Below are 21,601 nucleotides of genomic sequence, written 5' to 3' on the forward strand. Positions count from 1 at the left end.
GGTCCATTAAGTATCTCAATAACTTTTTAAATGGCCTCAATAGGCCGTTGACAGGTCGGCAGGTGCACAGCTGACTTGGCTGCACCCCCGCCGACCTGAAAATGGAAATGACGCGGGGTGATGTCAGGGGCTCCGCCCAATGGCATCCCGAGTCATTTTATGTGTCAGCGAGTGGGCCCCACCCCCTGCTCACCAACCTAACGTTCTTGGCCATGGTAACAGGACACTTGGAAAGCATTAATGGGATTAGACAAAGTCACCATGGGTTTATGAAAGGGAAATAGTGCTTAACTAATCTACTGGAGTTTTTTGAGGATGTAACCTCAAGGGATGTAACCATAAGGGAGAACCAGTGGATGTGGTGTATTTGGATTTCAAGGCAGCTTTTGATAAGGTCCCACATAAGACGCTAGTGGGCAAAATAAAAGCACATGGGATCGGGGGTAATATACTGGCATGGATTGAGAATTGGCTGACAGACCGGAAACAGAGAGTGGGAATAAATGGGTCTTTTTCCGGGTGGCAGGAGGTGACTAGTGGGGTACCACAGGGATCAGTGCTTGGGCCCCAGCTATTCACAATATATATAAATGACTTGGATGAGGGAACCAAATGCAATATTTCCAAGTTTGCTGATGACACAAAACTGGGCGGGGTTGTGAGTTGGATGCAAGGAGGCTTCAGGGTGATTTAGACAAGGATTGTGTGTGTGGGCAAACACATGGCAGATGCAGGATAACGTAGATAATTGTGAAGTTATACACTTCATTGTGAAAAACAGAAAGGCAGAGTATTATTTAAATGGAGTTTTTTTTTATTCATTCGTGGGATGTGGGTGTCACTTGCTGGGCCAGCATTTATTGCCCATCCCTAATTGCCCTTGTTCAGAGGGCACTTTTAAGAGTCAACCACATTCCTATGGGCCTGGAGTCACATGTAAGCCAGTAGATTTCTTTCCTTAAAGGACATTAGTGAACCAGGTGGGTTTTTATTACAATCAACAATGGTCTCATGATCATCATTAGACTTTTAATTTCAGATTTTTATTGAATTCAAATTTCATCATCTGCTGTGGTGGGATTCGAACCCGGGTCACCGGACCATTACCCCAGGTCTCTTGATTACCAGTCCAGTGAAAATACCCCGACACCACCATCTTCCCAATATGTTGGGAAATGTGGATGTAGGAAGGGGTCTGGGTGTCCTTGTACACCAGTCAATGAAAGTAAATAGGCAGGTGCAGCAAGCAATTAGGAAGGCAAATGGTATGTTGGCCTTCATTGTGAGATGATTTGAGTTCAGAAGTAGGGATGTCTTACTGCAGTTATATACAGGGCCTTGGTGAGACCACACCTGGAATATTGTGTGCAGTTTTGGTCTCCCTACCTAAGAAAGGATATACTTGTCATAGAGGGAGTGCAGCGAAGGTTCAATAGGCTGATATTGGGGATGGCAGGACTGTCGTATGAGGAAAGAATGGTTCGACAGGGCCTGTGTTCACTAAAGTTTAGAAAAATCAGAGGGGATCTGATTGAAATGTATAAAATTCTAACAGGGCTAGACAGGCTGGATGCAGGGTGGATGTTTCCCCTGGTTGGGGAGTCTAGACCCAGGGGCCACAGTCTCAGGATATGGGGCAGGCCATTTAAGACTGAGATGAGGAAAAGATGTCTTCACTCAGACGGTGGTCAACATGTAGAATTCTCTGCCACGGAAGGCTGTGGAGGCTGGGTCATTGCGTATATTCAAGAAAGAAATTGATAAATATTTGGATATTAGCGGCATCAAGGGGTATGGAGAGAAAGCAGGAATATGGCGTTGAGATAGAGGATCAGCCATGACCATATTGAATGGCGGAGCAGGCTCGATTGGCCTACTCCTGATCCTAGTTTCCATGTTTCTGTGTAGGCCTGCCATTGCAGGAGACTAGAGACTGAGAGAGCAGTAATCTGTAAAAGTGCACGACCTTTATATGTACCTAGTCTGTGTGCCTGTGTCTGTGTCTGTGTCTGTGTCTGAGTGTTATTATTTTTAAACTCACAAAAGCTTGAGGCTGAATTATGCAATTGGGATATTCACTTAAACATGGTTTAAAAAGGCATACCTCTTTCTATCCAAAACATACTGATCATAGACAGTAGGAGAGTACATGCATTCTGCCCATGACGCAGTTGACAATCTGGTCCTCTGATACAAACTGTCAGCTCTTTCGCATGTCTGAGCTACCCACACCATTTTTAGGACTCAGGCCTTTTTGTTCAGTTGTACATCACTTCACCAAGAGCTTCTGGAATTCTATTTTTCTTCTTACTGCCAAACAGAAAACCAATCTTTTTGTGGAGACCCCGGCTTGCTCCTAAACACATAAATTGTTTGCTAAGTGTGTCCTGCTGCAGCACTTCTTTGTGTCTGCATCTGTGTGCTGATCGCCTTCTGCCTCCAGCTCTCCTTTGTGTCTGATAGTCAAATGGCTTTGGATCTTAACTTTCTTCCTGTTGGTACTCCTTCCAAGTCAAGGGTCGCCAGATCACATGGATCAGCATTTCTTATTATTCATGAAGATAACAATTTATCTCTTTGCAATTGATGCCAGCTCTTAAATTTCCTTGTCAAACATTCATACAAACAATTACAGACTCCACAGACCTTTTGTAGAAATTACAAATTTTCCTTACTGCACTGCTTCCAGTTCATAGCTCAGCACAGTTAGTATTGGAGAACAACAAAGTCAAATAAATCAGCATTTCCTTTGAAGGAATAAAACCCCTGGAAGACAAACAATAACAAATTGAAAATTGCCCTTTGACCATCACAATAACAAAGGATAAAAACAAAAAACAGCAGATGCTGGAAATCCAAAACAGAAACAGAAATACCTGGAGAAACTATAGTGGGGGTGGGGTGAAATAAGACTAAAAGGGCATAAAAGGTATAAAAATAATGAAAATAGGTGGGAAAAGAAAAATCTATATAAATTATTGGAAAAAACAAAAAGGAGGGGGAAGAAACTGAAAAGGGGTGGGGATGAAGGAGGAAGTTCAAGATCTAAAATTGTTGAACTCAGTATTCAGTCCGGAAGGCTGTAAAGTGCCTAGTCGGAAGATGAGGTGCTGTTCCTCCAGTTTGCGTTGAGCTTCACTGGAACAATGCAGCAGGCCAAGGATGGACGTGTGGGCAAGAGCAGGGTGGAGTGTTAAAATGGCAAGCGACAGGGAGGTCTGGGTCATGCTTGCGGACAGACTGAAGGTGTTCCGCAAAGCAGTCACCCGGTCTGCGTTTGGTCTCTCCAATGTAGAGGAAACCGCATTGGGAGCAAGGAATGCAGTAGAATAAGTTGAGGGAAGTGCAAGTGAAATGCTGCTTCACTTGAAAGGAGTGTTTGGGCCCTTGGATGGTGAGGAGAGAGGAAGTGAAGGAGCAGGTGTTGCATATCTTGCGTTCGCATGGGGAAGTGCCATAGGAGGGGGTTGAGGAGTACGGGGTGATGGAGGAGTGGACCAGGGTGTCCCGGAGGGAACGATCCCTACGGAATGCCGACAGGTGGGGGGTGAAGGGAAGATGTGTTTGGTGGTGGCATCATGCTGTAGTTGGCGGAAATGGCGGTGGATGATCCTTTGAATGCGGAGGCTGGTGGGGTGATAAGTGAGGACAAGGGGGACCCTATCATGTTTCTGGGAGAGAGGAGAAGGCGTGAGGGCAGATGCGCGGGAGATGGGCCGGACACGGTTGAGGGCCCTCTCAACTACCGTGGGTGGAAAACCTCGGTTAAGGAAGAAGGAGGACATGTCAGAGGAACTGTTTTTGAAGTTAGCATCATCAGAACAGATGTGACGGAGGTGAAGGAGCTGAGAGAATGGGATGGAGTCCTTATAGGAAGCGGGGTGTGAGGAGCTGTAGTCGAGGTAGATGTGGGAGTCGATAGGCTTGTAATGGATATTGGTGGACAGTCTATCACCAGAAATTGAGACAGAGTGGTCAAGGAAGGGAAGGGAAGTGTCAGAGATGGACCACATGAAAATGATGGAGGGGTGGAGATTGGAAGCAAAATTAATAAATTTTTCCAGGTCCCAACGAGAGCATGAAGCAGCACCGAAGAAATCATTGATATACCGGAGAAAGAGTTGTGGGAGGGGGCCGGAGTAGGACTGGAACAAGGAATGTTCCACATACCCCATAAAGAGACAGGCATAGCTGGGGCCCATGCGGGTACCTTTTATTTGGAGGAAGTGAGAGGAGTTAAAGGAGAAATTGTTCAATAACAAAGGACCTTATTCTTCTGAAATTGTAAAACCTCATTTCCCGGCTGCTAAATTTTTTACAGGCAATAATTAAGTCACCGAGTTTTGTTTTCAAAGACCTAATTGCTGACAAACCAGGAGTAGGTTTGCACAGAATTATGCGGGGATGAGATGGCGGCGATTTAGATTGGAAGTGAACCCTGAGCGTAAGGCAGCTCTGTGGATGGGAAGGATTCTGAAAACGGCCGTAACTTGCAGAGAACAGTCACGAAAGTTAAAGCAGCCAGTGCAACGGGTTTGCAAATGTTGGCGCTTTAATTACCTCGGCCGCTTTTGTTCGCTTTCTGTTCATTCAGGGAAAGCTGAACAAACTCCAGGCATTTTGGCTGCCAGCAGTGCTTCCAGTTTCAGATGGCAATAATTGCTGCTGATTTTGTTAACTGCTCTGCTCAGGCCCATGCACGATTTTTATCATGCGATTTGAAACTTTGAACTGATGGTTTTCACTTGGCCGGTCATGACAAATAGCGTATTGTGAGGTTTTGACAGGTTGAAATGCATCCAACTATTAGAATGTAAAAACAAAATCACTGGAGTAAAGTTAATCCACAGAATACAATTCCGAGGAGTAATTCCAATATTGTTTGGTCTATTGCCTTCATTAAACACGAGCAAGACCTATCCATCAACAACTTTTTAACAACTTTGGTAATCTGATTTATTACAAATGAGTTACCACTGGAACTAAAATGATACTGACCCAAAAATGCAGAGTAATGCACAATAATAATACTCAGTTTTTTGTCTGTGAGGACTGTTTTGCTTGTTCGGTCTGTAGGTGCGATTATTTGGTGGGTTGCGCCTGGCACACTGGAGGCACGTGGAGCGCGTGGAGAACTGCAGCATGTACTACAGGTAGCTGCCCAGTCGGTGGTGCCTGTGGGATGGGATCGGGTGGGCGGGGTGTGGTGGGGTGGGTGGTGTGGGTGCTGTTGATGGAGAAAAAGCAACAGTGGAAGGTAAGGGGAGCCCGATGACAATGTTACCCTGACTGGAGGGATTGTTTCTGTGAGAGACGGATTGGGATTCATGGGTGAGATCGGGATGGCATGGGAGAAATGGAATTGGGATAGCAAAAGAGGAATGGCATCAGAAGGATGGAGTGGCATGGGGTGGGCAAGCCATTGGAGGGGCGGACGAGGTGATTGAATTGGTTAGGTGTGGTAAAATAGCAAGGACAACTGTTTGAGGCCACTTATCATTTGAAAGCTATTCTTTTTGCTAAAAATGAAGGTTCATTAGATTTGAATGAAAAAGTCTTAGAAAAACTGTTTAGTGAATTAAAAGAATGCATTGGTATTAGTACGAAGAAGACGATAACAGTCTCTACCCTCCCCATTTTCAACACAGCGTGCCTCCAATGGGCTTGCCATCATTCAAACTTAGGGCGGAATTTTCCGTGCCCATTTGCGTCAGGCATCATAGCGGGCATGAGTGGACAATATGGCGGGAAAGCCAAAAATCGGTTTCACAACGTCGTGAAACCAGTTTGCAATCGTCCACTCTGCCTGTCAATGGCGGGCCACGTTTCCCACCGTCTCACATCAGGAACCTCAGTATAATATACCTACATATCATTATAGGCTCTGGTCACTGGAATCATCTGCCCACACTGGATCATGCGGCATCACGCTGATGTGTTTCACCACTGAACATAAGTGACGTGCACCTGGTAGGCTGCATGTGACTCAGGACTTCGAGATTTGCTTGCCTACCTTGCTTCAGGCAGCACTCAGGGTCATCAGCACCAGGCGTCGCAGGCAGCACCACATCACTTTTAGAGGGGTTCACAAGCAGGTCTCTATCTACCAGACCTGCTGTAATGCTGGGGGTGGGGGGCTTTTCAATGGCTGCAGGGCTAGGGCTTGCTAGGGGAAGGGGGAAAGTGGCCATAGGCAAGGGAAGAGGCTGCAGGGCAAGGGCTGTACTGGGGAAGGGGGGTATCCCAGGGAGTCTGTGCAGGCACGTGTTGATCTGTGCATGTGGCCTTAAGAGGGTGAGGGCTGAGAAGGCAATCTCAGGAGGAGATGAGGCCAGATGGACATGTGAGGGCATGTGTGAGAGAGTGAGTGGTGATGTCCCTTGAGCTGGCAGTGAGTGAGATGTGTGATGGGCTTGTGTGTGTGAGTCTAGAGTGATGAGATGGTTGCCTTACCCTGGCAATATGGATGAGATCATTCATGCTCTTTCTGCACTGGATTGTGAACCTCATCTGTGCAGCGTTGGCACTGACCACCTCTGCCACTACCTGCCAAGCTGGAGTGGTGACACTGATGGGCCTCCTGCGGCCAGAGCGGAGGTAGAGGACATCGCGGTGGGCTCCAACAGTGTCCAGAAGGCATCCCAGGGATGCATCACTGAATCAGGGGACTGCAGTCTTCTTGCCCTTCGGGGCCATATCTTTTGTGCAGCAGTCCTGGGCTGGAAACACTGAGGTGCGCGCGCAGCTGCACTTTAAATATGGGGCCCGGCATGAGGAAGTGCCATGGTGATGGCGTGGCAGGTGAATCGGAGGCTGCCTGCCAGCAAAATGGCGTATCTCCTGGTAACGCATGATTAATGAGGCAGGATTGGGATGATATGATGCGAAAACCCGCCATTGCAGCCGGCGGGTAAAATGTCCTTCTTCTCGCCCGCTACCTCACTCAGTGCAAACCTGGGACAATTCTGCCCTTAGGCTCAATGAGCGAGCAGTTTTGGTGTCACTACGAAACTTGAATCCTAAACAAGGACTTTGTCATGGAACAAGATGAGTGGTTAGGAAGATGTTTTCTTCAATGGTAATGCTGAAATTATAGCTGGTAACTTTCAAGGAAATAGTGTGTTTATTCCTCTAATAATACTGAGCCCATCAGATGTAAAGCTGCATTTTCAGCTCAGGAGTTTACAATTCCCAATTAGACTTTCATATCCTATGACTATAAACAAGTTACAAGGCAAAATTGACAAAATTTGTTCTTATATTCTTAGGCCTATTTTTACTTGCGGACAACTTTATGAAGCTTTTTTCTAAAGTGAGAAATTTTGATTCTGTTAAAGTCCTGGGTGAAATCCTGGATGATTGGAGAAGTGCTGATGCAGTAAAGATACTAATTTGACCACAAACGTATAAATGCTAGTTAGGAATATAATCATGTATATAAATTGTGGCAATCTCCAGGCTTTTTGCAAAAAGTTACAGGGAGGAAGCATTCTTGATTTGCACGAAGTGTGGTAGCGGGCGAGTAAAACGACATTTTACCTGCGGGCCACAATGGTGGGTTTTCACGCTGTCTCGTTCCAAACCAGCCGCATTACTTATGCATTTCCGGGAAACACGCTGTATCCATGGCCGGCGGGCTTTCATTCGCCCGCCACACCATCACCTCGCCGCTTCATCACGCTGGAAGCCATATTTAAAGTACAACCACACTCAGTGCTTCTATCCCAGGATTGCAGCAAAGAAGACATGGCCCTAAAAGGCAAAAGGACTGCAGCCCTCAAGTGCCTTTTGGACATCGTGGAGGTCCGCTGTGATGTCCTCTACCCCCGCCCTGGCCGCAGGAGGGACAGCTACATTACCCCTCGGCTTGGTAGGCAATGGCAGTGGTGATCGTTGCCAATGCTGCACAGAAGAGGTTGGCCATCCAATGCAGATAGAGGATGAATGATCTTAACCATGCAGCCAGGGTATGGCAACCATCTCATCACTCTAAACTCTCACACTCACAAGCCCATCACACATTCACTGGCATCTCACACACTGCCAGCTCAAGGGACATCACCTCCCATTCTCACACATACACCCTCACACGTCCATCTGGTCTCATCTCCTCTGGAGACTGCCTCCTCAGCCCTTAGCATCTTGCGGCCACTTGCACAGATCACCTTTTCCCCCCCACCGCACCCCACCCCCCCACCCCTTAGGATACCTTCCTTCCCCAGTACAGCTCTCGTCCTGCAGCCTCTACCTTTGCTTGAGGCCACTTCTTCCCCTCTTCCTCAAGCAAGACCTTGCCCTGCAACCATTGAAAAGCCACCCATATATAAGGCTGGTCTGGTAGATAGAGACCTACCTGTGAGCCCCTCTAAAAGTGATGTGGTGCTGTCTGTGAAGCCTGGCGCTGATGACTGCGAGTGCTGACCGAAGCAAGGTTGGCAAACAAGTCCTAAGTGAAGTGCAGCCGCCAGGTGCATGTTGCTTATATGCTGTTGTCAAACACATTGGCGTGTTTCTCACCAACATGGATGGAGCAGTGCGCTGGCCTTATAATGATATAGAAAATAGGAGCAGGAGTAGGCCATTCGGCCCTTCGAGCCTGCTCCACCATTCATGGTGATCATGGCTGATCATCCAACTCAATAGCCTGCTCCTGCTTTCTCCCCATATCCTTTGATCCCTTTCACCCCAAGAGCTATATCTAACTCCTTCTTGAAAACATACTGTTTTGGCCCCAGCCACTCTCTGTGGTAACAAATTCCACAGGCTCGCCACTCCCTGGGTGAAGAAACTTCTCATCTCAATACTAAATGGTCTACCCCATACCCTCAGACTGTGACCCCTGGTTCTGGACTCCCCCACCATCGGGAACATCCTTCCTGCATCTATACATCATATGCTGATGTATTACGATGAGGGTCCTGACGTCCAATGGCGGGAAACGCAGCCTGCCATTGGCAGGCTGAACGGACTATTGCGAACGGGTTTCACGCCGTCATGAAACTGATCACGCCATATTGTCCACTCACGCCACTGAACATGCCTGACGCTGGAGGGCATGGAAAATCCAGGCCATACTATTTAACATAGCTTAGGAATGTGTTACAGTGTTAAAGCAATTGTAACCGCTGTAATGAACTGTAGAGATCAATTGGAATCAACCAGAGTGGAGAGCTTTGCAGAACTGCTTTTTTGCTGTCCTTTTGCAACAGCCAGGGGCTGCCTTAGCTTTATAGAGAGGACCATGGATAACCTCTCTAATATAATAAAACCTCCCAAAGTGCTTCACAGGAGTCTTATAAAGCAATGTTTGATGTCAAGCCACATAGGTAGTCATTAGGGCAGATGACCTAAAAATTGGTCAAAGATGTTGGTTTTAAGGAGTGTCTTAAAGGAGGAAAGTGAGGAGAGGCGGAGAGCTGACGGGAGGGAATTCCACAGCTGAAGACATGGCCAGCAGTACTGAAGCCATTAAAATCAGGGGTTAAAACCCATTATAAACCTTGTAGTCCAGTGTAATGTTGTTAACCAATGGTTTAATTTGTTTATTGAAAATAAAACATAAAGTTTGCTTTTGTAACACAACAATGAATGTGATAGAACTGCTGGATAATAACTGCAAACATAGATAACGAAAACAAAATCTGATACTCTGAAGTGTTTGCAGCTAAAACATGTTGATGATATAAAACTAACCGCATCTTTTTTATCAACTTATTTTGTTGGCTGTGACCTCATTCTGAGAGCAGGTCATTGTCCCTCATTTTAGGACCAGGTCCACATACCTCATTCAGGGAGCAGGTCCGCACATCTCATTCTGGGACCAGGTCCATGTCCCTCATTCTGGGAGAAGGTCCGTGTCCCTCATTCTGGGAGAAGGTCCATGTCCCTCATTCTGGGAGAAGGTCCATGTCCCTCACGCTGGGAGAAGGTCCGTGTCCCTCATTCTGGGAGAAGGTCCGAGTCCCTCATTCTGGGAGAAGGTCCGTGTCCCTCATTCTGGGAGAAGGTCCGAGTCCCTCATTCTGGGAGGAGGTCCGAGTCCCTCATTCTGGGAGAAGGTCCGTGTCCCTCATTCTGGGAGAAGGTCCATGTCTCTCATTCTGGGAGAAGGTCCGTGTCCCTCATTCTGGGAGAAGGTCCGTGTCCCTCATTCTGGGAGAAGGTCCGTGTCCCTCATTCTGGGAGAAGGTCCGTGTCCCTCATTCTGGGAGAAGGTCCGAGTCCCTCATTCTGGGAGAAGGTCCGAGTGCCTCATTCTGGGAGAAGGTCCGTGTCCCTCATTCTGGGAGAAGGTCCATGTCTCTCATTCTGGGAGAAGGTCCGTGTCCCTCATTCTGGGAGAAGGTCCGTGTCCCTCGTTCTGGGAGAAGGTCCGTGTCCCTCGTTCTGGGAGAAGGTCCGAGTGCCTCGTTCTGGGAGAAGGTCCGAGTCCCTCATTCTGGGAGAAGGTCCATGTCCCTCATTCTGGGAGGGGTCCGTGTCCCTCATTCTGGGAGAAGGTCCGTGTCCCTCATTCTGGGAGAAGGTCCGTGTCCCTCATTCTGGGAGAAGGTCCGAGTGCCTCATACTGGGAGAAGGTCCGAGTGCCTCATACTGGGAGAAGGTCCGTGTCCCTCATTCTGGGAGAAGGTCCGAGTCCCTCATTCTGGGAGAAGGTCCGTGTCCCTCATTCTGGGAGAAGGTCCATGTCTCTCATTCTGGGAGAAGGTCCGTGTCCATCATTCTGGGAGAAGGTCCGTGTCCCTCATTCTGGGAGAAGGTCCGTGTCCCTCATTCTGGGAGAAGGTCCGAGTGCCTCATTCTGGGAGAAGGTCCGAGTCCCTCATTCTGGGAGAAGGTCCGTGTCCCTCATTCTGGGAGAAGGTCCATGTCTCTCATTCTGGGAGAAGGTCCGTGTCCCTCATTCTGGGAGAAGGTCCGTGTCCCTCATTCTGGGAGAAGGTCCGTGTCCCTCGTTCTGGGAGAAGGTCCGAGTGCCTCATTCTGGGAGAAGGTCCGAGTCCCTCATTCTGGGAGAAGGTCCATGTCCCTCATTCTGGGAGAAGGTCCGTGTCCCTCATTCTGGGAGAAGGTCCGTGTCCCTCATTCTGGGAGAAGGTCCGAGTGCCTCATACTGGGAGAAGGTCCGAGTGCCTCATACTGGGAGAAGGTCCGTGTCCCTCATTCTGGGAGAAGGTCCGTGTCCCTCATTCTGGGAGAAGGTCCGAGTCCCTCATTCTGGGAGAAGGTCCGAGTCCCTCATTCTGGGAGAAGGTCCGAGTCCCTCATTCTGGGAGAAGGTCTGTGTCCCTCATTCTGGGAGAAGGTCCATGTCTCTCATTCTGGGAGAAGGTCCGTGTGCATCATTCTGGGAGAAGGTCCATGTCCCTCATTCTGGGAGAAGGTCCGTGTCCCTCACTCTGGGAGAAGGTCCGAGTGCCTCATTCTGGGAGAAGGTCCGAGTGCCTCATTCTGGGAGAAGGTCCGTGTCCCTCATTCTGGGAGAAGGTCCGAGTCCCTCATTCTGGGAGAAGGTCCGAGTCCCTCATTCTGGGAGAAGGTCTGTGTCCCTCATTCTGGGAGAAGGTCCATGTCTCTCATTCTGGGAGAAGGTCCGAGTCCCTCATTCTGGGAGAAGGTCCGTGTCCCTCATTCTGGGAGAAGGTCCGTGTCCCTCATTCTGGGAGAAGGTCCGAGTGCCTCATTCTGGGAGAAGGTCCGAGTGCCTCATTCTGGGAGAAGGTCCATGTCCCTCATTCTGGGAGAAGGTCCGTGTCCCTCATTCTGGGAGAAGGTCCGTGTCCCTCATTCTGGGAGAAGGTCCGTGTCTCTCATTCTGGGAGAAGGTCCGAGTGCCTCATACTGGGAGAAGGTCCGAGTGCCTCATACTGGGAGAAGATCAGTGTCCTTCATTCTGGGAGAAGGTCCGTGTCCCTCATTCTGGGAGAAGGTCCGTGTCCCTCATTCTGGGAGAAGGTCCGTGTCCCTCATTCTGGGACCAGGTCTGTGTCCCTCATTCTGGGACCAGGTCTGTGTCCCTCATTCTGGGACCAGGTCCGTGTCCCTCATTCTGGGACCAGGTCCGTGTCCCTCATTCTGGGAGAAGTTCCGTGTCCCTCATTCGAGGAGAAGGTCCACATCCTGGGACCTCAACCCTCATTTTGATAGTTTTGCCCTTTTCAAGTTCCACTGTTTCCTGTATTCTCAACGTTAATAACTTTGGGGGATTTTCTCTAGTTATCATCATTATATAATAAAAATCTTCCCTTATGCCAATTATACGAATGAAATTATGATAGAATTATAGTTACATCTCCACTGAGTGAAGCAGACACAATGCCATAACTGATGAGGCAGTGAATTTTTGGAAAGTTCACATCGTCAGTTTCCATTTTAAATGTGGACATAGAAACTTACAATGGAAATATACAAAAACTAGGCCCTTTAAAATGAGGATTAGATTACACCCGTGTGTACTAACCCATTTATCCACTTTTTATTCTTTCAAGGGATGTAGTACTTGCTGACAAGGATAACCTTTGTTGTCCATCCCTAATTGCTACAACTGAGTGGGCCTTGCTGGGGCATTTCAGAGGGCAATTAAGAGTTAACCACACTGTTGTGGGTCCGCAGTCGTGTGTAGGCCTGAACGCTTAAGGATGGCAGATTTTCTTACCTGAAGGGCACTGGTGAACCAGATGGGTTTCTATGACAGTCAATAATAGCCTTAGGAATAGTGACCAGGTTTTTGTTTATTTAGTAATTGAATTTAAATTCTTCCAGCTGCCTTGGTGGGATTTGAACTCATGCCACCAAAGGATTAGCCTGAGCCTCTGGATTATGAGCTCGATGACATTACCACTATTTCCCCTGTGCTTTAACCCAGCTTCACTTGAAGACTGCTCTTGGGCTCGATTCTTATGAAGTTGTGGAGACTTTCGCGGAGTTTCCAGAATTTGCGGGCAGGGCCCGGATGTGGAAGCCTCACCCCCACGACCTCTTTGCCGATAGTGGAAAGGGGGAAGGGAATGATTCACACATGAGGGAAACCTGAACTCAGCGGGGCCATTTGAACTCAGTGCTGAGTTCAAATAGTCTCCATTTTGGCTGCTGCAGGATAGTTAACTCACGATATGGGAGTTGCAAATTTAGGGAGTAAACATAAAGGCTCTTGAAGGATGGAAAAGGCCTGTGTAACTTCCATGATCTGAAGTTATTTAAACCCCAAGCCTTTAAAAAAATGAAAGAAAACAGGCTGCAGGTCAGTGAGAGTTTAAAAAAAAAACTCTCCGTTCATTAGCTGTTTGTTGACATTTATGGGCTCTTTAAGAATTCTTGGCTGATTTCCAAAAGCTATCATTATCTCAGTAGGTGGGTTCTGAGTTCACAGTTTGACAGCTTAAAGAGGCTATTAAGTCATCTTTTATATGGGCTATGAATAGAAGTTTGTTTGCATTTATAAGAAGTCAAGTATTTGAGATTTAACAAAGCTTTGAATGAACTTTCATGAATGGGATTTTTTTCACTATCAAGTCTGTATAGTGAAATGTATAGTAGATTTTTAGAACTTTGTCTTAGTTCATCTCCACATGCCTCCCGAGGTCTGCCCAAGGTGGATACTGGGTAAGTTAACATGGCGTATAAGCAGTCATGGGGTGTGGGTCACATGAGTTGAAATGGGGGAATAAGGGGCCATGAGGGGGTAGTGGATGGGGTGTGACGGGTGAGAGCTGGAGTGCCTGAAATCTTCTAACACAGCTGAGACAAAGCCCCGGAGAACTGAGGCAGGCCTTTTAACCAGCCCACCTCGGCACTCAGCTGCTCCCTTGGCTGCCTCGGATCTGCTTCTGAGGTCAATAGGCTCGACTGTATTTCCTCCACACCCCCCCCCACACACACACACACACACACAAAGCAACCCACTGGAGCAAATATCACAACATTCATGAGCCTTTTTTCTGAGGCGAGTGTAGCGAGCTGGGAAATTTCCAGGCTCGAGCTACCCAGCTCAGAAGCGAAAACCCCCAGACTTGGCCTTAACTCTCTGACTTCCTCCACACGCTGCACATGAAAGTGAAGAAATGATGCTCTAGCCTTCGTCTCGCTTCATAGGGAATCGAGAGTCGGGCAGCGTGAGCTTGAGCATTGGCCCTATAGTATCTGCATTGGCTCAGTTGGTATCACTCTTGCCTCTGGGTCAGAAGCACTTGAACTATCACCAGAGGACTGCTGCATCACAATGGCGTGGTTCTTTAGATACCTTTCTGCAGGTTCAGGTGGCCCTTGAAGATTCCATGGCACAATTTATAGAAGAGTAGTGAGTTTTTTTTCAGCGCCCTGGCCAACTTTCTTCCTCAGCCAGTGTGCACTAAAAATAATTCGACCGGTTGATTTATGAGACCTGTCTGGTACAAAATGGCCGCCACACTCTCCTGCATAGCAGACACAGGTACTTCAAAAGTAATTCATGGTGTGAAGTGCTTTGAATTATTCCAACATGAAAGGTGCCATAACTTCAAGTACTCTTGTTATTTAACAGAATTCCTTTTCTATTCCTCCTGTAAATTATTACAGTCCAACATGTTTTGTGGACCTACTGGAATTCTTACCATCCACAAGGCTTTGTTGCACTTCTGTTCTGAACAAGCGTTACGCAGCCGACAACTGATTTATCAAACATACCATTACTTACTAAGAAGCTACTTAGCTGCTCGCGAGGTGTTAAAAGCAACATTTAATATACCGGCACGCCTTGATGGCCTCCCATGTTTTCCCAACCAAAAAACGCAGCAAGATTTTAAAAGGGGAAAAAAAAATTCAGCGCATGTATATCGTTTACACTTAGAAAAAAAAACAATGCAGCATGACGTTTTACGAATTGCGAAAGCCCAAAACGTAGGCCGGGATTTTCCGGCCCCGCGGTGGTGGGACCCACCGCAAGAGACTCGGTGGCCCAGCCAAAAGTCCATCGACTTTCGGTGGGACCGGACGCTCCCGGTGGTGGGCGGGGTCAGAAATCCCTGCCCGTAGTCTTAGCAAAATCAGGAATGTCACTTGCTACCCGCTACTCTTCTTGTTCCTCGTGCACTCCGTTTGTTGGATACGGAAATTCCATTTCTCCTTGTGGCCCCTATTAACCAATTGCTGACCTCTCCTTCCAGCCGTTTTGCAGCCTGCCCACAAAGAGCCTGCCTGCTCCTTTCTCTTTTCATGCGTTCCTCTTCTTGTCTCTTCCATTCCTGTGTCATTCGCTCAGCCGGAGGAGGAGGAGCCTTTAGGCTACTCTGGTTTCCATCTTTCTTTGGCGTACCTTACCACTTTGAATCCTACGATTTAAGAAACCGTTGTTCGTTTGTGCTTATTAGATTTGCGCCAGATTTGATAGGAAGCAAACAGGACGATCTAATGGCCATGCGTAATTCCTAGACACGTGCTCACGATCCGTGCGACTTGGGGGAAGCTCTCGGGCCATCAGATCCGCAGCAGTTTTCTTTTCCCCCAGACGATGAGCGCGTTTTCCAGTCGAGCAAACAGGGTAACTTTCAGGCATTCCCACAAACAAAGCCCAACTTAGCAAAATGATCTGCAGCAAAATCACTCAACTTTGGTCACTCAATAAAATCCGCAAAAAAAACACATTGTTAAAGGAAGAATAAAAGAATGTCTCGGAATAACAACATCACCTTCTTTTGAAAACACGGACAGGTTTCATCAGAAGTCTATTGCAAACATTAAAGGAATTTTTTTTTTGAGGAAATAAAAACACACAGTTAACAAACCACTGGGAGCTAAAGGCTACAGCTGCCCCCATCCCCCACTGCCCTTAATTGTACAGAAATCTGTGCTTTTCAAGTTTTGAATCTCTGCTCCGATTGAATAATATCTTGGAATTTTGTTAAAAGGCAGGGCTGTAATTTTCACTCCAGGCATGAGGGCTGTGACTAGCTGACACTCGTGCAACCTGCCCGATTTTCCTTTGCATCAAAGAAAATAACCACACAATAGGATGGAAAAATCCAGTATTTGTTGCCCATTCCTAATTGCCCTTGAGAAGGCAAGGTGGTGAGTCCCCTTCTTGAACCGCTGCAGTCCCTGTGGCGTAGGTACATCCACAGCGCTGATAAGGGAGGGAGTTCCAGGATTTCAACCCAGCGACAGTGAAGGAACGGCGATAAAGTACCAAGTCAGGACGGTTTGGCGTGGTTTGGAGAGGAACTTGCAGTTGAAAGCGTTCCCGTGTATCTGCTGCCCTTGTCCTTCCAGGTGGTAAGAGCTCAGAGGTTTGGAAGGTGCTGTCGAAGGAGCCTTGGTGAGTTGCTGCAGTGCATCTTGTAGAGGATGCACACTGCTGCCACTGTCCATTGGTGGTAGTGGGAGTGAATGTTTAAGTTTGTGGATGGGGTGCCGATCAAGCGGGCTGCTTGTTCCTGGATTATCAAACTTCCTTAGTTTTTCTTATTCATTCATGGGATGTGGGCGTCCCTGTCTTGGGCAGCATTTATCTCCACACTCGGTCAAATTGATATCAAGGCCAGTCACCCTCACCTCACCTCAGGAGTTCAGCTCTTTTGTCCATGTTTGGACCAAGGCTGTAGTGAGGTCAGGAGCTGAGTGGCCCTGGCGGAACCCAAACTGAGCGTCAGTGAGCAGGTTATTGCTGAGTGAGTGCCGCTTGATAGCACTGTTAGTGTTTTTGTGTGTGTGTGTTATTGTGTGCATGTTTGCTCATGTGTGTGAGTGCTTGTACATGTCTGCGTGTTTGTTTTGTGATCTGTTTTGCTGACATTTCTGCCAAGGTGCTGAGACAATGAGTAGCCTGATCACAGACTTCGCCCCTGAGCACTTAAACCACTGATTGGACGGCGCTGTCTGACCTTCCTATATGTCATGTAGCCGCGGAATAAGAAAGCACGAACTTATATTTCTACAGTTTGTGTAGTCATTATTTGATGGGTAAATATAGCAACTGTTCCGCTTCCAGAAAATTCCCGGCAAAAACTTTGAGATAAATGACCATTTAATCTATTTGTTTTTTTGTTAGCCTCGGTTGAATTATGACCGGGAAAGCTCCCTTTGAGTAACTTTGAACAGTGCCTTGGGGAACTTTACCATTAAATTTGAATCAATACAAGGGCCAGGCCTGAATAGTTTTAACGGCCCGAATCTCCCAGCCCTTCCGCGGTGAGCTTCCCCGTGGTGGGGTCGGCGAGCCACTGAAATCTCCGTGCACATCGGCGGGACCGCGAGACCCTGCTGGCACGCGGAGCTGAAAGATTCCAGCCTGCATCTCATCTGAAGAGCAGCCCTTGCGACAGTGCAGCACTCCCTCAGTACCGCACTCACGTGTCAGCCAATATTATTCGCTCAACGTTAATCCACGTTCGAGGTGTGATGGTGCAACCCATTGAGTCAAGCTGGGACAGGTTAACAACGTGTTAACTTTGAAAACTGTGCTTCAGACTCAAACCTCACAAGTATGTTTTTATCTTGGAATAATAACCAATAACCAGAGTTATTGAGAATACAGCTCTAAATTTTAAAAAAAAGCTGAAGTTGGTAAATATTGTGGTGATGTTTTCATTTTTTTTTAGTCTGTCGGGTTTAAGAATTAACCACAATGCTGGCTCATATTTAAACATCATTAAACTGAATGAGAAATCCAGATGTGTAGAGGTTTTGTTTGTTCAATATTAAAGGCACACTCTCACCCAAAGGGACGCGATTCGCTCATCAGAGCCAAGACGTAGCAACAGATCAGGAAGAACAAGTGGAAATTCAAGCTCTTAGGGCAGGATTTTGGGTTTAGGGTCGTGACCCTAATATTGAGGTCAAACGGAGGTCCCGATCCCGCACTGTGTGAGGACCCATGGCAGTCACCCGGCAGTGATTTTCCCCGTGTTGGTCAATTAGAGGCCAGAGGGCACACTCGCCATCCAATAAGAACAGTGGGTGGGCTTTCGAAGCTGGAGGGCCAATAGGAGGCTCTCCAGCCCTGAAGAAGCAGCAGAATGCCATTTCAGGTGCTCAAGACAACGACTCCCGGGCATCTTGTAAAACTTCTAAATTAATAAAAGACAACAGCTACCAGGCCACCAGTATGGAAGGGAAGCCCCTGCACAGGGTTGCTTGAGGTCACATCTCTGGCCAGGCATGCAGCGAGGGCCTGACATTCTGCCTGGAGTGCCGGCCCTTGGTCTGTTACCGGGAGACCACCTCCTGGCTGCTGGCCTGGTCTCCGACACCTCGGAGAGTCAACTGGAACATTCCAATCTGCTTCTGTTAATTGGCTATTAGCTCACCTCAGTTGGATGCTTACCCCGATTCCACCTCTGGGAAGAAGTTGGGGCCGGATAGTTCTGGCAAACCAGCACCATGGTCAGCGGCTCATATTTTCACATCTATCCACCACCAATGGGCAAAAATTTTGCCTTTGGTGAACATGGATTTTCAGCGAGCCTTCGACAAAGTACTGCCTTGGAGACTACTGGCAAAGATTAATGGGGTATGAAATTATGGAGAATAAAGGCAGAATGAACTATCAGGCATTTTAAACATCTTGGGAATAATTCAGAAATCAATGTTAAATTTGATGAATGGTAAATTGGCAGAAATGTCACGTGGCTTTGCCATGTTTACCCTCGAGCTTCAGTTTCTCAGATACCCTCTGAGGTGCTTTTCAAATCTCTTTGTCCAAGAAATGGTTGAGCGCTGGAGGCCAAGAAAGCGACAGGCCCACTCCTCAGACCAGATGGAGAAACTGGGGCCATTTCTCTTTGGAGCAAAGGAAGCTGAGGAGAGATCTGATATTGGTCTACTAAGTTATGGCAGGTTTAAGTAAGGGAGACAAAGAATAGCTGTTCCTATTACCTGGTCATACAAGGACCAGAGATACAGACTTATGGCTTTGGACGAGAAATGTAGGGGGGACGTGAGGAAGAACTTTTTTTACCCAGCGAGTTGCGATGACCTGAAACTCGCTGCCTACGAGGGGCACAGAAGGAGAAACAATCACGATTTGGAAAGGAAGTTGGATGGGCACTTGAGGGCAATTAACTTACAGGGCTACATGGATAGAGTGGGGCAATTATGAGACTGGCTGGATTGGTCTTCAGAGAGCCAGCATGGACATGATGGGCAGAATGGCCGCCTCCTGTGCCATAATGATTCTATATTGGGAATGGACGCAGCTCAACTGGGGAGGAGAAAATGGAACAGGGAACCCTAATCACGATCTCTGTTCACCGATGCTCCTGCTGGAGTGTGGATGTCAGGAGAGAGCAGCCTGAAGGTCTCAGCTGTGCCAGCCCTCACAACTGGATCAACCTGTCGCTACTAGGAAAGGAGTAATGGCCGCTTGGGCATGGTTCTGGGGAGCTCCTGGTACTCACGCCAGCATCGCTGGGAGAAGGGGAAGAAAATTGTCAGGACAGAAATTGATGGGCAAAATATTTTTTTTATCAATTAAAGAGACTTTGAAGTAGGTTTGTGTGTCAGTGTGTGTGCTAGGAGCCTGTAAAGTGAATGACTCTGCCCGTTTCTTTTTGAGTTTTGTTGCACCAATTAAAGTTAAAAGCATTCATTTAGCTTGGGCGTGTTCTTTGGCTGTGATTACAAAGATTAAGCAAATACTTCAGCCTTCTTCTATACACTGCGTCTATGGTAAACATTCCATCAGTTCCAGCCTGTAAAATGCTGGCATTTTATGGAAGGCTTTTATGTCTATTGACTCAGTTCTTTGAGGGATTTATTGTAAAGGCAGCAACAAAAATTGCAGTGATATGTGAATTTTGACTGCTCTCCCCTTGGTACTTATTCCACCCTTGCCAAGAAAACAAAGGGATTCATAAATGTTGTAAGTATGCAGTGAGAATTCAGCTTTACATCTGGACTTGGTTATTGGTCGACCATTGTGTTTCGAATCAGACTGAAAGGTGATAATCATGTATTTGGTAAGTCTGTCCTCCTTTTAATGCAACATCAGTTTCTCATCTGCCAGAGGAAATTATTCGTGTCTGAAGAAGCAGTAAAGAGCCTGTTCAGAAGCGGCCTTTGGTTTGTGAGAAGATCTACAGCTTTTCTCAGCGTCTTCTCTGAAAAGAGCCCGTTATGAGCTCAGTCTCCAAAGAAACACTGGAAAAATCCTTTACTGGGCGGAAGTAGTCGCTGTCGTTCAATACAGTATCATCAGTGGTGTCCCCTGGCTTTTAAGCTTTGACGCAAGAACAGTATTAAACATCGGGCAAACAACAATTGCTTTGGATCAATTACTCAGGAAGGACGATTACTTTGTTTTTTTTTCTCAAGACATTCGGCTCTTGTTATGCTCGGTGTTGTTTTGGATTGGCCAGTCAGTCAGTAGTAAAAACACCGAAGGGAGAGTTTGACTCCATGCCCATCTGATTCTTTATCAGTTTGTAAAGTACACATTTATTTGAGACTTTAGACTCTATTGTACAGCATGTGGGGTTCTGTTAAAGTCAGGACTGTTGCTGCTCTGTGAACATAGCCAGGGAGAGGGTCTACGTGTGGATATTTCTTGCCAAATTGGTAAGTTAGCACTCGTAGGTTAAGCTTACTTTTCTTGTAGAATATTCCTGGGATTCATGTGCAAGGGTAAAGAACTCATGTTTACACTATACTGCATCAAGTTAGCTTTTCAGGGAATGTTGGCAATTGATTGTCTCTGAGTGTCGTTATAGTGACAAACTTAGCTTGCTTACAGTCCAACACTGCATGCTTTTTGCAAATCTATACATCAGTGATTAAATGGTGTGCCTCATTTGTCACTGGATTCAGGAATTAAATGAATTGTCAATGTGTGAGCTGGTTCCTTGCAAAGTTTAGAGATCAACTTTGCAGTTGGCTGCTTTGCTCAGTTATTGGAAGCGAGGTTTTAAAACCAATAAGTGATAAAGTGAAAACGTTGGAGGTTTTATCTAGCTGCGTTAATCACACAATTGCTGTTATAATAGACCGGATTTATTCGCCACTTCAGTTTGTGTGGAACTGTTTGATGCTGCAAATTGTTCGGTTCAGATTGAGGGGGCCTTAAGCTGTGTGTTTATCTTCAAGGTTTTATCATCAGCTGACAATTTAAAATGTGTTTACTTGCGGGCAATAGAATTGGGCCACACAAGCAGGGTCTTTAATTTTGAACCCTCTGTGCTGGGGTTGGGGGGGGGGGGCGGCGTTGGGGATTGGCTGGGAGGGCTTGTCACTGTAATTTTCTGCAGTCTGAGGAGGTGTAACATTCCACAGTGGAGGCAGCTGTATCATTTTAATAATTAATGTTTTAGTGGAATTTGTGGAATTACGTTGGGCTTCTGTTGTGGAGAAAAATGGACTGTCAATTACCCATGTGATTTTTACAGGAGTTCCTTCTTCCAATAAATCATTTTCCATATTTAGTTCCTATAAATTACAGAAATTTCTGTACAGAAGGCATTTCAACCCATTGTACCTTTATTAACACTCCCATCAGAGCTTCCTGCACTAATTCTGCTCATGGGGACACTGGGGAGAATTCCCTCCCCATCAGGCAGGCTGTGCGGGCGCTGGCACTGGCTGCCCGCGATTTGCTACACACCGCCATTTTACATGGACGGTCCAGTTAAGGCCTGCC

The 21,601-nt window shown here is 47.1% G+C and overlaps 1 protein-coding gene across 8 annotated transcripts in view; it reads left to right on the forward strand.

Annotated features, from left to right (window-relative positions):
* The window catches only part of sema4ba (sema domain, immunoglobulin domain (Ig), transmembrane domain (TM) and short cytoplasmic domain, (semaphorin) 4Ba), a 439,407-nt gene that overhangs the window by 269,551 nt on the left and 148,255 nt on the right, over nucleotides 1-21,601 (forward strand). Inside the window, exon 1 of one of the 8 annotated variants that reach the window (XM_041174641.1) lies at nucleotides 19,644-19,928. The exons of 5 other annotated variants lie outside the window; for them this stretch is intronic. The gene's annotated coding sequence lies outside the window, so the exon portion shown is untranslated. Of the gene's footprint in view, nucleotides 1-19,643; nucleotides 19,929-19,963; nucleotides 20,527-21,601 lie in introns of those variants that run through there. 2 more of the 8 variants (XM_041174642.1, XM_041174640.1) reach the window with 2 other exon arrangements.

This window comes from Carcharodon carcharias, chromosome 26 (genome assembly GCF_017639515.1).
Source record: "Carcharodon carcharias isolate sCarCar2 chromosome 26, sCarCar2.pri, whole genome shotgun sequence".
NCBI lineage: Eukaryota > Metazoa > Chordata > Chondrichthyes > Lamniformes > Lamnidae > Carcharodon > Carcharodon carcharias.